Genomic DNA, 17451 nt, shown 5'->3' on the forward strand with positions numbered 1-17451 from the left:
AATAGATGTCTAATGCCCATAGGAGAGGGAATAAGAAAAGCAACAGCACCAAATATAGATCTCAACAAGATTCAGGGATGACTAAACCCACCTAATCCATTCCTTTGGCTGAGATTTAGAAAATAACAAAACCAATAGATTTGATTTTTTTTACTTGTTTCTATTAGTACATCAACATACTTTATAAATAATTTTGCGAAGGCTGGACCAGAATGAAGTATAATAGTGGTAGACCTATTTGAACCAGTAGCTCAGCAAACAACTACAATGCTAGAACTCTCACTAGAAAGTGCTATGATGTTGTCCACCAAATATTAATTTCCCCCACAAATAAGTAGGAAGCCAGGAGACTGCCAAAGGCTGCCAGTGATGGATCAGATAGTCATTCCATAACCCATTCTGCACAGGCTCATTTATACCCAGAAAGGGTGATGCCTAGGCTTCCCATCTTACAGCTCCTTCATACATGATAGACTCTTTCTGAAGAGAAAAACTAAGAAAAAAAAAAAACTCAGAGGAAAAAATGAAAAGTGAGGGACTAAAAGCAATGTACCACCCATTGGGTTTACAAAATCCAATTTCCCTGACTGTAAAATAAATAACATTCTCTAACAAAGGATCTGATATCTCTATGTCCCTCTTTCGCCCCCTTCTGCCGTCCCCCCTCTCTTACACACACACACACACACACACACACACACACACACAGAGACACACACACACACACGAATACAAAGAAGCAGGCATTTTATTTTAGCCACAGAGAATGGCTTCAAGGGCACTTCTTAACCTGTCACATTTATGCACATCAATGAATAACTAGAGCCTGAAGAAAAAGAGCACTCAATACATATGGGACAGCCTTTTGATTGTCCAACTCCATATACATCCTAGACAAAGCCCAAGAGCAAATCACCAAACTGACTCAACCTAAGTCAAAAGGCTCTTTAAGAATGTGAATACATCAGAGAGAGACTGGTACTTTATTCCCTCGTCAGAAAAATTCCTAAGAGTTCCAGATAGTCCCAGAACCCAATGGTAAGATCAGTCTGTCCTTGAAAAACCCTAAACACCCCAGTCTGAATCAAATCCCTCATCTTGCACTCAGTGACTTTCAATATCTTTGTTGTCTGTTCTCTCCTTGGGTGTTCCACACACCCTCAGACTCGGCTGTGTACCAGCTGGACTCCGGTGAATATGGAGATGAATGAGGTAATATATACCTGGGCAACTGCCCAGAAGCACACTCCTTTGTGTCAGGCTTCCTTATTCTATGACATTATCTTAGCTCTTGATGCCAATGCTCAGTTCAGAATAATTCCCACTGTCCAGTATGCTAATAAATGCTGTTAACACCAGTGTAACCAATTCCTGCCAGTTTAAGGGCTGGGTCAATTGGTATAAATTTTACTTAAAATTTTTACTTTAAAAATGTTACTCTAATTCCCTACAAGTTGAAGGCATTTATCAGGAGGACAGTTAGCAAAGCAACACTGCAAACTGAGACAAGAGAAAGAACTATAAACAGAGACAGATTTTAAAATGTACTCATATAGTTTTTCTCCTTTATTAACTCACTTGGCACATGAAAGACATTTACATTAGTCTATTTTTTAAAAAGATACTCGCTGCCAGGTGTGGTGGAGCACACCTGTAATCCCAGAGGCTCGGGAGGCTGAGGCAGAGGATCGTGAGTTCAAAGCCAGTCTCAGCCACTTTGTGAGGCCCTAAGTAACTCAACAAGGCCTTAAGCAACTTAACAAGACCCTGTCTCAAATTAAAATATAAAAACAGCTTGGGATACAGCTCAGTGGTTGGGCGACCCTTGATTCAATTCTTGGCACACACACACAAAAAAACCCAGCCCACTTGTAGACAATGACAACATGAGGCTAGGGGATCACACTAGGCCTCTGGGTCTTAATTACTCATTCAAACTCTCTCCCACACCAAAGTAAAACTTCTTACTTATTTCATGTTGTATAATTATTGTTTAGGTGGTGATAAAGGTATGTAATGTCCACAATAAGCCAGGCCTATGCCAAATGTAGACATTCAAGAACAGCAAAATTGATTAGATTAAGTTTAGAAGTGTATGCAAATATAACAAAATGAAGCCCACCGTTCTATGTTAATAATATGCACCAATTAAAAAACATTTTAAGTGTCAGGCATGGTGATACACACCTGTAATCCCAGTGACTGAGGAGGAGGAAAGTAAGTTGAAGGCCAGCCTCAGCAACTCAGTGAGGCCCCAAAGAATTTAGGAAGCCCATTTCAAAAAAAAAAAAAAAAAAAAAAATAGAAAGGGCAGGGGATATGGCTCAGTGTTTAAGCATCCCTGGGTTCAATCCCAGGTACCAAAAATAAATAAATAAATGGATTAATTAATTGAAGTCTTTAAAAAAGAAAATGTTATGGCTAGAGATGTAGCTCAATGGTAGAGTGGCTGCCTTGTATGCATGAGGACCTGGGTTCCATCTCCAGTACTGCAAAAAGAAGTAGGTGGGGGGGGAGATGTTCTGCGCACCAAACTGCTTAGGGAAGTGTTTCTAAGACCACATTTAACAGAATCACTTGGATTTCTGTCTACTACAGCAGCCCTTCAGATTTGAAACCTTGGTAGCCAAGGTCTGAGAGCTGCTTTTGGTAATCACCATCAAAACTGATATGTTTTGTGGCCGTAAATCTAGAGTGATCTGCAAGTTAGTCCCCAAAGTCAGCTCCTAACAGATGTTTTCCTCACACTCATGAGAATTCAGGATTTCAATTCTGTCTTCCTCTTAGGTCAGATGCTTCAACGTTTTTGTGTCATCTAAAGCCATCTGAAAAATATGATGAAAGCTATGGTCTCTAGGAGAAGAAACATAGAAATAAGCACAGACATCCAATTTGGCAGATAAATTGACAGAAAATAAAAGATGGTAAAATTACTCAAAGCGAGGGTCTATTCCTATTTCTACAGCTCACATTCCATTCGTTTTACTATGAATAGTAAATTATATAATTTTTTAAATTAATCTTTTATACTTATTATTTTCAGTGCTCTTCATTTCTTTATATAGATCTAGTTGATCTGGTATTATTTTCCTTCTGCCTCAATGACTTTTAGGATTTTCTATGATGCAGGTCTTCTAGTGATAAAGTCTGTCAGGTTTTGTATATCCAAAAGTCTTCCTTTCCTTTGTTATTAAATTATTTTTTCACTGGGTACAGAATTCAAGTTTAGCAGCTTTTTCTTTCAGAATTCTAAAGATGCTCTACAATGTCTTCTAGCAAGCACTGATGCTGATTAAGTCTGTTGCCATTCTTTGATCCTTTATGAAGAGAACATTCCCTGCCTGCCTTACTGTCTTTTTTTAAGATTTTCCTTTCACAAGTTTTAAACAATTTGATGTTTTTAGCATACTTTTCTTCATGTTCTTATAATTGAGGTTTGTGAAATTTCCGATTTTTACAATCAAAGTTTTAAAAATTGTCAGCTACTACTTTTCAATACTTTTTCTTATTTCATGAGCCTTTTCAGGGACTCCAATTGTATATATGTGAGGCTACCTGAAGTTATCTCACAGCTCACTGTTCTGTTCTATTCCCTCCCCCCACCCATTTCATTATTGGTACTGTCAATTAGTGTTTACTAATCTTTTTTAAAAAATTTTTTTAGTTGCTGATGGACACGATACCTTTATTTATTTATTTTTATGGGATGCCAAGGATCGAACCCAGTGCCTCACACATATGAGGCAAGCGCTCTGCCACTGAGCCACAACCCAGCCTCTAACCTTTTCTTTTGCAGTGTTCTTCCTACTGTAAAATCTATCTAGTACATGGTTCATCTCTACAAGTTCAACTTGGGAATATGCCTCTCCTCCCCACGTCTACATATTTTTGTATTTCTCTTTAACACGCTAATGTTTTCTTTTATCTTCAAAATATATAGAACTATAATATATAATAGCTGCTTAAATGTCCTTGTCAACTAATTTATCATTTGTATCAGTTTAATTTCACTGAGTTCTCTCATTATGGGTAATATTTTTCACACAACTGATAAGATTTGTTTAGATGGCTTATTCACTATGAGTTTTACCTTACTGAGCGCTTGATATATTTGTGTTTCTATAAATATTACAAAGCTCTGTTCTAGGAAATACTTATTTGAAACTGTTTTGGTTCTTATGAGGCTTGCTTCTAAGATTTGCTATGTAGGACCGAGGCAATCTTAAGATTAATAATAATATTAGCAGGCAATATCCCACTGAGTGCGCTACCGCACACCCTGTAATCATAAAGTTTTCCACTCTGGCTAGAAGGAACATAAACTATTGATAGCCCTGTATGAGCTTCAAGTTTTGTGTCGTCCCACGCCTTGCATATTTTCCTCACATATGTACACTGATGAGCACTTCTCTTTGCCCATTTTCAAAATTCTACCTCCCTGAGCAGTTCTTTCTTCTCCAGCACCTCATCCCTAGAACTCAAGATGCTTATCCTTAAGGACTTCCAGCTGTTTAAATCAGAAGACCACTAAAAACACAGAAGTAAGTACAACTATGTTGCCATTCAATATCTTTGCTAAATACTTCCTAGAACCCATCTTCTGGGTAATTTAAAAATATATCCATAAATTCTTTTAAATTCTTCCCTTCAAAAAGTGGTCATTTCAACCCCTTCATGTATGGACTGCACTCAGTGGCTTGCTTCTAACAGAATGTGGTAGAAGTAACAGTGGCAACTTGTGACTTCTGAAACTTGATCAGAAAAGGCAACGAGCTTCCTCCTGGCTGGCTCTCTCTAGCATCACTCTCTTGAAAGTCAGCTGTCATGTCAATGGGACACTCACACAACCCTATGAAAAATGGCCAACAAAGTGAGCAACTGAAACTTCCTTCTCACAGTCAACAAGGAACTGAGGCTTCCTATCAACTATTATGTAAAGGATATAGAAGTGGATTCTCAAGCCACTGCACAGTCCAAAAACAACCTGCAAAAATATTGCAAACCTCATGACAGACCGTGCGCCAGAGCATTCAGCTAAGCCATTTCTGAATTCCTAAGTCAAAGAAACTATGAGATTAAATAAATGTTTGGTTGGGCTGGGGATGTGGCTCAAGCGGTAGTGCGCTCGCCTGGCATGCGTGCAGCCCCGGTTCGATCCTCAGCACCACATACAAACAAAGATGTTGTATCCGCCGATAACTAAAAAATAAATATTAAAAATTCTCTCTCTCTCTCCTCTCTCACTCTCTCTTTAAAAAAAAAAAAATGTTTGGTGATTTGAGCCACTAAGATTTGGAGCAATAACTACTACAACTTTTCTATATTGGTTTCACTTAGTTTCTATTTACTGAACATAGTAAAATTTTAATTCTTCATTTCCCTAAAAAAAGTCTAAAAAGTTGTTTCTACTTACTCTGTATAATAAACTAGTAGAAAGGGTCTATTGTAACTAGAAAGAGTCAAAAGCAAAAGTAAGAATGATACATTAAGCAATTCCAATAATTTCCCCAATGTTGGAGAATGTAAGACTATATGTTAATACCCCACCAAAGACTAAAAATGTTTGATCACTACATAGAATTAATGGAAGAAAATAGAGTTGAAAATGGTCTGGAAAGAGTAAAAACACTCAACTCTTAGCTCACCATCTCTATCTTTCAAGCTTAGACTGAAAAAACTCTAAAGCTTGTTTCTTATTGCATATAAATCCTTAAATCCTTTTTGACTACTTTCAGTGTCAGAAAGAATGAATTAAATTACTTACCTGGGGTCATTTCAAGAGCTAGCAAGAAGGACTGAAATGACTCCAAAAAGAGGTCTACAAACCTGAGCACTAACTGTACCTGGGAATTTTGTCTCAGAGCTGAGAGGCTAAAGCTCTCAGCCAGAAGTGCTGGCAGGAGCTCTGAAACAAATTTAAGACTAGTTGCTCTTTAGCTAATACATATGACAACCAGCTATTAATACACTGGGGGAGGGTTAATTTATGTATCAGATCAAAATGTATAAAGTCAACCACCCAGGAAATCATGCTTTTTTTCTGACACGCTACTCAATTTGATTAGGTTTATTTATATCTCTCAAATTACTTTAGACCCTTATCCTTGATAAATGTCATGCTTCGAACCTTTCTCTAACTCCTAAATTCTTGAATACTACTAGAGATTATAATTTCCTTTATAATATTCTTTAAACAGTACTTGAAAAATGTTAAGTTATCCTTCAGTACTTTTAACAACTTAGTAAACACAGAGCTAAAGTAACTTAAGGGGGGGTACCCCCACCAAAACACACTTTCACATAAACTATAGCAAAATTAGTTATGAACTTTTAAAATATGCAAAATCAAAGTAATGAACATTATTATAATTATAACTGTACATTTGTGTAATATACAGCAAAAATATTAAAAGGAAATGTCCAATGAAGACAGTTAGAGCAGAAGGCCTCCAACTATAGCACACACCAAAATCACCTGAAAGACTGGCTAAAACACAGACTGCAAGGCTCTGCCCGCCCACCCCCATCCCCCAGAGTTTCTTATTCAATAGTTCTATATGGGGACTGAGATTCTGCTGATACTGCAGATTTGGGGACCATAATTTGAGACCCACCGAGTTACAGTACTACCTGGGTAGAGAGAAATGAGAAAGGCAAAGGGACTGGAGAACAGGTACTGCATTTCCCACTCTCCCTTTTTCCCCCACACTGGTTTTTCATAAGGAACTAGCTTTGGTTCTTGGGCATTTTTAAAGTTCTCTCCATTCTATCATTCTATGGACAGCTGAAAATTACTCTTTAATTTTCCTTAATACTTGATGCTCACATTTCTTCTTAGGAAGTATTTTGTTTAAAGAAGGTATCTTCCTCAAATATGGGTTTCATTACAATTTTGCATTCACAGAAATATAACCCATCCTTCCTTCTCCATGAGTTTCTTTAGTTCAACTCCAAGAGTAATATGTGGGGAGCTAATATGGCCTCCTGGTATTTACTTCATATCTGGCAAAGAAAACAAATTTGAAATTTTCAAATTAACCTTCATATGTCAGTCCAATGTCACCATCTGTTACTTTCTAGAAATGATAGTTTCACATTCCCTGTTCATAACTTCACACAATACCTTAAGAGCCTTTTCAGTGTTCTCTCAATCCAAAACACTTTTTCAACAAATGAAAAAAAGGAAAAGAAAGATTACTCTACCACATGTCACTACCTGATGTGACTTCAAAGAACAGAAACACACTTAGCAATAGATTTAAAAAAAAAAAAAAAATTCTCAAACTACAATGGAAAGAAAATACATGCTATTGGCTATCATGGTTTTTGCTGTATTTGCTACCATAAAAGCATAATGGTATATATGATTCAAGGTCATACTTTTCAATTCTAAATTATAAAGCAATAATTCTAAATTATCTATTATAATTTTTATAGGGCAATGAATTTTTTAAAATGTCCTTATTCAAAATAATGAAGGGAGCTTGACTGACTTAGAACACACCTAGAAATTGAAATTCCACATCCAATAATAATACAACAAAAAATATATATTTAAATTATTTTTATATGAGAACACCAAATAACAATATGCTGTCTTGGTAGAGACTGGCTAGATGTTTTACAATTTCATTATATCTTCCTGGATACACATAAGAACTACATTTATTTATCTCACTTAGAAATCAGGAGGAGCCGAACTACTGGTTTTAGCCAACAAAATACAGGCAGCAATATATATGCCACTTCCAGATATGCCTATTAAATGGTCCACACTGTCTTCCATATGCCCTTCATCCATTGACTAGCCAGATGAAGTTGGTCCAGAAGATTCTGAGAAGGGGGTGAATGTGCCATAAGATGACTAGCTACCTGAGTCAACTGGAATAGAGGTGTCTGACCAGAAACATTAGCAATGAATTGGTCATGAGAATAAAAGAAACTTGTATTATATTAAACTATTAGATTTGTATAGTTGGTTGTTATAGTAGCTATTCCTTAAGGCAGTGACATTTAATTTAAAATTTCACCCTCACTGAAACTAAAATAAAGTGCTAATATATCCTATGAATCAAATTCTAGAATTAGGAACATCAATATTCACAAATAAGGTGCCAGGCTTCCATTCTTCTGATATATAAACAAAAAGGGCTATGGACATGCTACTCTCCCAAAGGAGGGACGGGAGGACACAATACTAGCACACTTCTTGTAGGCAGCATAATGGACAGCCAACTCTCAAGTGAACAGCAACTCTGAGCAGCAGCTGAAAAATAGGTAGAATGTTCCTGAAGGTAGCCAATGACCTTTCATTGGAAATTAGTCTAGAAACCCTAAGCTATTTTTATACATATTAGTTGCTTATAACGGTTGAAAACCACAAACTGAGTGGTTTAAAAAAAATTTTTGATTTCTCACAGTTATGGAATCTAAAAGTCAAAAATAAAGTGTTGATGAGATTCATTCCTTTTGCTGCACACTAAAGAAGTTCTTCCATTCCTCTCTCTTGGCTTGTGGTAGATATACACAACCCTCTACACTGTGTAGCTTGTGGCAGCAAATTCCAATCCTTCCCTTTGTCTTCACATCAACACCTTCTTGTGTATCTTTACATATTCTAGCCTCTTCTTGGAAGGACATCAGTCAATGGATTCAAGGCCTACTCTCATCCAGATTGATCTCATCTTAATTAATTACATCTGCAAAGATCCTAAGGTCACACTCTAAGGTTCTGGGTAGACAAGAATTTTGGGACAACAATCCATTACACTACTAACCTCTGATCTAAACAAGTCTAATTTTCTTTGGTTTTTATGTTCAATTCAATATTCAAATATTATGCTCCCACAATCCACCTTTGCTCAGTATTGCCATATGTATTTTCAATATAATGCAGTGAGAGTATTTAGCTTATACTAAAATTCAATCACTAAATATAAGCTAATATCAATCAATCCTTACTTACAGAGCTCTAAATAGATTGCTAGGACACAAATTTGTTTTTGACTTTTAAAAATTAAAGGCAAATGCTTCAAAAGACAAAGTATCATGCTGCTAGGGACCATTCCTGGAAATTCAAGCTACTGAAGATACATGAAATATCCAGTGCATTTTTTTTGTCCCTAGAAGGGCAGTATCTTGGCTGAAGTCCAACAATCCTTGATTAGTAGACTGTGATGGTGTTAATGATTTGGTTCTCTGTAAGGTAAACAAACCTTATTGTTTAAGTATCTTCAATTAGTTCCTTTGTTTCAACTATTGGCACTTGAAAAGAACATAAAAACCACAAAGATTAACCTTGCAAAGTATCACAATCTAACATATTCAACAATTTTACTCTCAACTAACTAGATGATGAACTAAATGTCAACACATGTACAGAAGATCTCCCTTTTACCTGTAAAACACTGAACAGAGCATAATTACTGAGCATACACATTCATGTAGTCAACATACAGGATTTTAAAAGGGGATTAAAAGGAACAGTCCCAAAACACTGAATTAGTTATGTCCTGAGAAATGACAATCATTTTATTTTTAGTTACTTAAATGTACTCAAGGTCATCCCTATGGAATTAGCAACTATATATCCATAAAAGTAGAAAAGCTCATCCATAATCTCCTCCTGTCTCACACTACCTAAACAAATCTTGTCAACTCTATCCCCAAATATACTTCAAATCTAAAAGCTGCTATCTATTGCCTCTAGAATAACAACCTCCCAATTAGTTCCCTCGCTTCCACTCTTTAGAGTCACTGTGGCAGCTATCCATACCCACTATTGTCAGTTGAACTGTATCCCCCCAAAAGATATGTGGCACCTATGAAAATGACTACATGCAAAATGGCTCTTTTTGGATATAATTAAATTAAAATGAAGTCATACTGGATTAGAGCAGGCCCTAATCCAATGACAGTTATCCTTGTTATAAGAGAGGCATTTAGGCTAAGAAAAAGGCTAGTGAAAATAGAGGTGGAGACAGAGCGATGCACTAGAAAACCAAGGAACACCAAGGATTACCAGCAACCCCAAACTGGAGAAGACAAGGAAGGCTCCTCCCCTGGAGTCTAGAGCAGGACCTCTTCTACATCCAGTAGTACAAGAACATAAATTTTTGTTGTTTCTAGACATCCATTGTTGGGTATTTGTTACGGCAATCCAAGGGAAAAGGTTTCAGCAGGGCCACACTCCCTCCAGAGACCTGGGGAGAGAATTCCCTCTTTGCCTCTTCTACCTTCTAGAGGATATTGGCATTTCTTGGCTTGTAGCTACTTTATTCCAACCTCTGTCTGTCTTTACATCTTCCCCATGTCTGCATATATGTGTCGAATCTCTCTCTGGTCTCTAGTTGAATTTAGCGCCCCTCTAGAAAACCCAGGATAATAATCTCCTCATCTCCAAACCCTGAGTTTAATCACATCTGCAAAGAACTTTTTCAAAGCAAAGTCACATTCATAAATTCTAGGGATCAGAATGCAGACATAATCTTTTGGAGTCATTCTTAGCCTACCATATTATACATAGGCCTGGGAAATCCATGAATGTGTCCAGCAAGTAAATACAATCACTGTTTAGAAAGGAGTTAGGAAAGAGAGAGGAAAAGAGGACTTAAGAAATTAAGGAAAGGTGAGAAGGGAAGGAAAACACATTATGAACCAATTCTCCAGTGGCATTATCTTCTCTACCAGGTGAGATGCTACCTATCTTCAAGGCCCAATTCAAATGATAGCTCTTATACAAAGCCTTTCCAATTCCTGACTTCCAAAGGCAGAAGTGTTCCTTGTCCCATATCACTATATTCATGTTTACCTTAACCTCTCCCACCTAAATCCTCCTCGCTCCCTCATTTCTTGAGGCTCTAAATAGGTATCTATTTGCACATAATTGAAGTGATGATTACAAGATTATATGAATGGATGAAATCCACCAAAGTATAGATTCGTTACATCAAACTTTCAACTTTCCAAATCTGTATCTCTAGAACAATCCTAGTTTACTGTCCAACAATCTTAACACATACCTCCAAATTAAATGGCTCCTCCTACTATTCTAAAGTAGTCTATCTTCAGAAAAGGAAATTACATTATTTCTTATCTTGTGTCAAAACCCAAGGCATCTTCCTTGACTCCTCTCTCTCTCACACCTCAGATCCAATCCAAGCTCCACCTTTGACATATCTTTAAAATATATCCAGAATCCAACCACTTTTTCAAGCACTCACCATCATCTACATTGCTAAATATACCATCTTCACCTCTCTCCAGAATTCCTTCCATAGCCTCTTATCTGGTTGTCTTCCTTTTGCTCTTTCCCTTTCGATATAGTTTATTCTCAACACAATACCCAGATACTCGTAAAAGACAGATAAGATCATGTTCACTCCTCTGCCCCCAAACCTTCAATGACTTTCTGATTGTCGGTAACAGCCTGGCAGGATCTCCTGATCTGGCCCTCCACTAACTTTCTGTCCTACTGTCCTATCACACTTGCCCTTGCCCACCTTCTCCCAGGTAAACACGGCTCCCTGTCTCAAGGTGTTTGAACCAGTTGTACCAAATCATTCTGACCTCCAAATATAATCATAGATTATTTCTGATCAAGTTTACCCCCTCTTCCCCAAATCATTAACATCTCAGACTAAATAATGCCTAAAAACTTACTATATGGAGACTGGGTTTTCACATTTGGAATCTGGAGACTTATATTAGCAATTATAAGCAGTTTTAAATGATACATACATGCTTAGTTGTAGATACTTAATACCAGCAGAATTAATTCACTAGTAATTAATTGGCTAATGGGTACAAATAAAAATTAGATCATACAATAAAATTAATCTACATTGTATTCATCAGCTTAGATAAAACCTGACAGTTATTAAAAAGGGAAAAAATCAACAAAATAGTAAGTAAACACACATATACACACAAAAGCCTATACTTGCAACCAAAAATCTGAAAATTAAATTTATTTTCATAAGAAGCACATGCCTTAAAATTATGGCATAAGTATGGCCCACAACTATAACTGTTATTTTAAAAACTTCAATTCTGGTCAAATCCCTTTTATGGGAACCTTACGAAAATTATTAAAACTTTTTGTTTAATAGAATATTTTTAAGTTTTAAAAGATTACTGACAGGAATTTGGAAATCTGACGGAAGACTTTTTTCAGATTGGTTATAGTAATGAAACTCAGCCTTCTTCTTCTAATAAAACAATTTTCTCTTAAAAGTCTATATTTATTGTAGTTCAGTAGTTGAGCACTTGACTCACATGCATGAGGCACTGGGTTCAATCCTCAGCACCACATAAAAAATAAATAAAGTGGGGATATTGTGTACATCTACAACTTAAAAAAAAAAAGTCTACATTTAAACCAGAAAAGCAATTCTTGCCTATCCTACAAGACCCAGCTCAAATATTTCATTACATGTGCCTCTTTTTGCCTATCAAGTTAGTTTCTCCTATTTTGGTCTTCCCAAAACACTTTGTACTTCCATGTGCTTAGTACTTAAGGCATGATTCATATAATGCTCAAATGAACAATTAGCCTTTCTGTCTTCAATGAGCTTCAGGAATAGAATTATGCCATTCACTTTTGTTTTCTCAGAGGACCAACACTAAGGACAAATACACAGTGCTATTCAACAAAAGTTTGATCAAAATAACTGGAGGTAAAAAATAAACTACACTTCTAATGACCAACTGCATATAAAAGAAAATGTCTCAACTACCGAAGACATAAAGGCAATATAATCTATAAAAAAAATAAACAATTTAGCTAATATACTGTTCAGAAAGAAGCCTATACTTGCAACCAAGTAAGCTTATTATATAACTTGTACCTCAATTTAAACTCATCATATTTTTAGGAAGAAAAACTACTTGCTAATTATTAATAACAGTGATCAACAATGAGCATAAAAATTCCTGAGAATGATTATTAAAAATTCATCTATTGGGGTTGGGGCTGTGGCTCAGTGGCAGAGTGCTAGCCTTGCATGTGTGAGACCCTGGGTTCAATCCTCAGCACCACATAAAAATAAGTAAATAAAATAAAGGTATTGTGTCCAACTACAACAAAAAAATAAATATTTTTTTAAAAATCCATTTCTTATGCTAAAAAGTAAAAAAAAAAAAATACTCTCACTTTTCACATTTACCATTGTTAACTGTGACAAAATTCCTTTAAGGGAACATTATAAAGTTTTAATCATGATTAGCTTTTTTATCACAAAGTTGGGGGAATGGATGCTTTCATTAGCTACTATTTATTAGCCTCCGTTTATCTGCACCTTCAGTTTTACTTTAGCCCTTCAGTGTACAGGTTATAATGGAGAAGAAATGTCTCCAATCCCAATATGAGGACAAATGTTGTCCATCTCTGAATGCATTCTGGAGCTGTCCTGGTATATACTACTACTGGGCTCTGTCCTTACCACACTGGACTTATCTTCCTCTGCCTCCTACACAGCAGAAGCAGAATACTGGGATGCATCACTGCATCAACTGTCTCTAACTGTTCACCTCAGAATAATACATATGTAAAAACACCTTAATCCTATTGTGGTTTATAAACTATATGAATATCAGAATGATCTTTATACTTCTGCAGAAATCATAAGCCTCAGAACAAATGCTCAGTACATACAAATGGAATTTGTTAAAAACTTTAGAGTATTCCCCAAATTTTATGTCTTTGAGTTTTCGAATAAATACAATGAACAGAAAATATAGCTTGCTGGATAAACTAAGACTGATTATGATAAGGATGCTTCACTATCACCAGCTCTTATATTTTGCCAATAACTATGTAATAAAGAAGACAGAATTTCCTTTTCATATAACAAAGAAAATTATCTTGTGATTACACACTGCAATAATTCCTAAAGACTATTAACTAGAAAAAAGAAAACCCCACTTAATATATTAATTTTACACAAAACCAGAAAGATTCATTGTGAAAGACAGTAAGAGAAATTTTGTTCGTTCAAAAAAAGGTATATGAAAAGCTGACAACTTTGGAGTAAATAACTAATTATGATAAACTAAAAATTCATTTCAAAGTTCTTCTTTCTTGGAATTTCCTCAAATGTTTCTGATCCTATTTTATCTTCTATGGACAACACTTCAACTCACAAAATCCCAAACAAATTTATAGGGAAAACAAAATGGTATTTAACAGCTTAAGAGTTGAAGAATATAATCTCATACTAAGACCTGAGAACAAAGTTCTTCTTAGATAAATAGAAAATTATGCATTCCAAAACAGATATCAAGCTAATCCCCAAAGATATAACTTCAATAATGCAAACAACATTTAGATATACCAACAATAGGAAGCACTGTACCCACAATACACCACAAAATCTTTATCATCTTACCAAAAGTTCTCTATAGGTTTAATGCAATGCCAATCAAAATCCCAACGGCATTTCTTATAGAAATAGATAAAGCAATCATGAAATTCATATGGAAAAATAAAAGACCCAGAATAGCAAAAGCAATTCTAAGCAGGAAGTGTGAATCAGGAGGTGTAGCGATACCAGATTTCAAACTGTACTACAAAGCAATAGTAACAAAAACAGCATGGTACTGGTACCAAAACAGGCGGGTGGACCAATGGTATAGAATAGAGGACACAGAAACCAATCCACAAAATTACAACTATCTTATATTCAATAAAGGGGCTAAAAGCATGCAATGGAGGAAGGATAGCATCTTCAACAAATGGTGCTGGGAAAACTGGAAATCCATATGCAACAAAATGAAACTGAATCCCCTCCTCTCGCCATGCACAAAAGTTAACTCAAAATGGATCAAGGACCTTGATATCAAATCAGAGACTATGCGTCTGATAGATGAAAAGGTTGGCTCCGATCTACATATTGTGGGGTCGGGCTCCAAATTCCTTAATAGGACACCCATAGCACAAGAGTTAATAACAAGAATCAACAAATGGGACTTACTTAAACTAAAAAGTTTTTTCTCAGCAAGAGAAACAATAAGAGAGGTAAATAGGGAGCCTACATCATGGGAACAAATTTTTACTCCTCACACTTCAGATAGAGCCCTAATATCCAGAGTATACAAAGAACTCAAAAAATTAAACAATAAGAAAACAAATAACCCAATCAACAAATGGGCCAAAGACCTGAGCAGACACTTCTCAGAGGAGGACATACAATCAATCAACAAGTACATGAAAAAATGCTCACCATCTCTAGCAGTCAGAGAAATGCAAATCAAAACCACCCTAAGATACCATCTCACTCCAGTAAGATTGGCAGCCATTATGAAGTCAAACAATAAAATATTTGTCTTGTAAGTTTTATCTATCTTTCAGAAGAAAAAGGTTTTATCAAAATCTTAGGACCAATAACAATAGCTAAAACAACAAAAAAGAATCAACTAACCAAACCACAAGCTTCCCTTAAAGTCTAAGACTTATCTATCACCTCCACAGCTACAGTCACTTCTATGCTTTATGCCTTTGAAGAAAAATGGGAAAATCCAGAGGAAAATATAAAGAATAAATACTAGGAAAATAATAACATAAGGTTTCCTTTCTTTCCAAATCTGTAAATAAATTCTTTTTGGAATCACTATTAAAAAACCAGTTAAAGAAGGAAGAAATAGAAGTAAGGTAATATAAATTTTGACAGACTTGAGTAAATTTTTACCTATCAATTCTCCATTCTTCTATATATGTATAATCACACCCAATGACCTCACAGGGACAGGGTATTTCTTGTATTCCACATAAAGACAGGACTCCTCAGAGCAAAGACACTATATAAAAATCCCTCTTTCAGTTTTTAGTTTGTTTTTTTCTTTTCTCTATAGATTAAGAGAAGCAGCCCATAGGAAGGCAGGAAAAAGTTTATATGCAATCTAGAATACTGTAATAGAAACAGAACAACCATCACTTCTACTAAAAGACAGCATATTTTAAGTCATTTAAAAGTATTTGTACCCTATACAACAAGGGGGGAAAAGTATTTGCAGAGGAGACTGAATTAGATAAAAATATATTTGAAATATGTTATATACTATGATTTGAAACTATTTTTTTAAAAACCCACTGGCGGGGCTGACGCTGTAGCTCAGTGGCAGAGTGCTTGCCTAGCATGTGTCAGGCACTGGGTTCGATCCTTAGCATTGCATAAAAATAAACAAATAAAATCAAGGCATGCCATCCATACACCACTACCCCTACCCCTCCCCCCCCCAAAAAAACCCCACTGGCTATCCAAGTGGGGAGGGAGTAGATCTTAACCTCAAACCATATCCAAACATCATGACAGGGGAATATTTTCATGATCTTAACACAGGCAACAAACCCTTAAATGTGACACAAAAAGCAAGAACCCTTAAGGAAAAGAGTCACATTAGAATACATTAAAACTAAGACTGTCTGCCATCAAAAGATACCACTAGGTGAGTGGAGGAAAGCAAGCCATAGAACAAACAAAAATCTGCAAAATATAAAACTAGCAAAGGACTAAAATCCAGAATATATAAAAAGGACCCCTACAAATTACTTTTCTTAAAAAAAAAAAAAAAAAAAAAAAAGCGATACAGTACCCAGGCACAGTGGCATATGCCTATAATCCCAGTGGCTCAGGAGGCTGAGACAGGAGGATCATGAGTTCAAAGCCAGTCTCACCTACAGTGAGGCGCTAAGCATCTCAGTGAGACTCTGTCTCTAAATAAAACACAAAATAGGGCTGGGGATGTGGCTCAGTGGTTGAGTGCTCCTGAGGTCAATCCCCTGTACCAAAACAAACAAACAAAAAGAGGCAATCCAGAAAAAAAATAGACAAAGTGCTGTCCCCCTGTGACCCCCACAGAGTTATCAATAGAGCCGATAAAAAGTGTTATGGGGAAATAAGACTTAAGATCATAGTGAGCTCACTCTATACATACCATCTAGAATGGGTGAATTTAAGACCAACAATACCAGACTCATCCATTCATTCCTAGAGATTTACCTAACAAAAATAAATTATATATATATATATATATATATGAATGGGCACTAAATGATATACAAGAATGTCTGTGGTCACCAACACATAAAGAGTAGTAGTATAAACTGTGGAATAATTATTCAATATCACATAGCAATGAACTCATACATGCAAAAAAGGATTAATTTCAGACCTTAAAATAGAGGTGTTAAATGAAAAAAAAAAATACATATGATACAGTTCTGTTTATATAAAGCTCCAAACAAGCAGAACTAATCTACAGTAGTAGAATCAGGAGAGTGGTTACTCCAGAGGATGACGGTGAGTGTGATGCCAAGGAGAGACACCTGAGGATGCGAGATGCTGATAATATTCTACCTCTTGCGCTCTATGATAGTCATTCATGGCTATGGCTTATACACCTTTCTGAATGTATGTTATATTCTAATAAGACGATATTTTTTTAAAACGTAAC

General features: G+C 36.0%; 1 protein-coding gene across 1 annotated transcript in view; it reads right to left on the minus strand.

Annotated features, from left to right (window-relative positions):
• Positions 1-17451, minus strand: part of Phlpp1 (PH domain and leucine rich repeat protein phosphatase 1) — a 223954-nt gene that overhangs the window by 118123 nt on the left and 88380 nt on the right. The gene's annotated exons all lie outside the window — the stretch shown is intronic.

Source organism: Callospermophilus lateralis, chromosome 17 (genome assembly GCF_048772815.1).
Source record: "Callospermophilus lateralis isolate mCalLat2 chromosome 17, mCalLat2.hap1, whole genome shotgun sequence".
Classification (NCBI taxonomy): Eukaryota; Metazoa; Chordata; class Mammalia; order Rodentia; family Sciuridae; genus Callospermophilus; species Callospermophilus lateralis.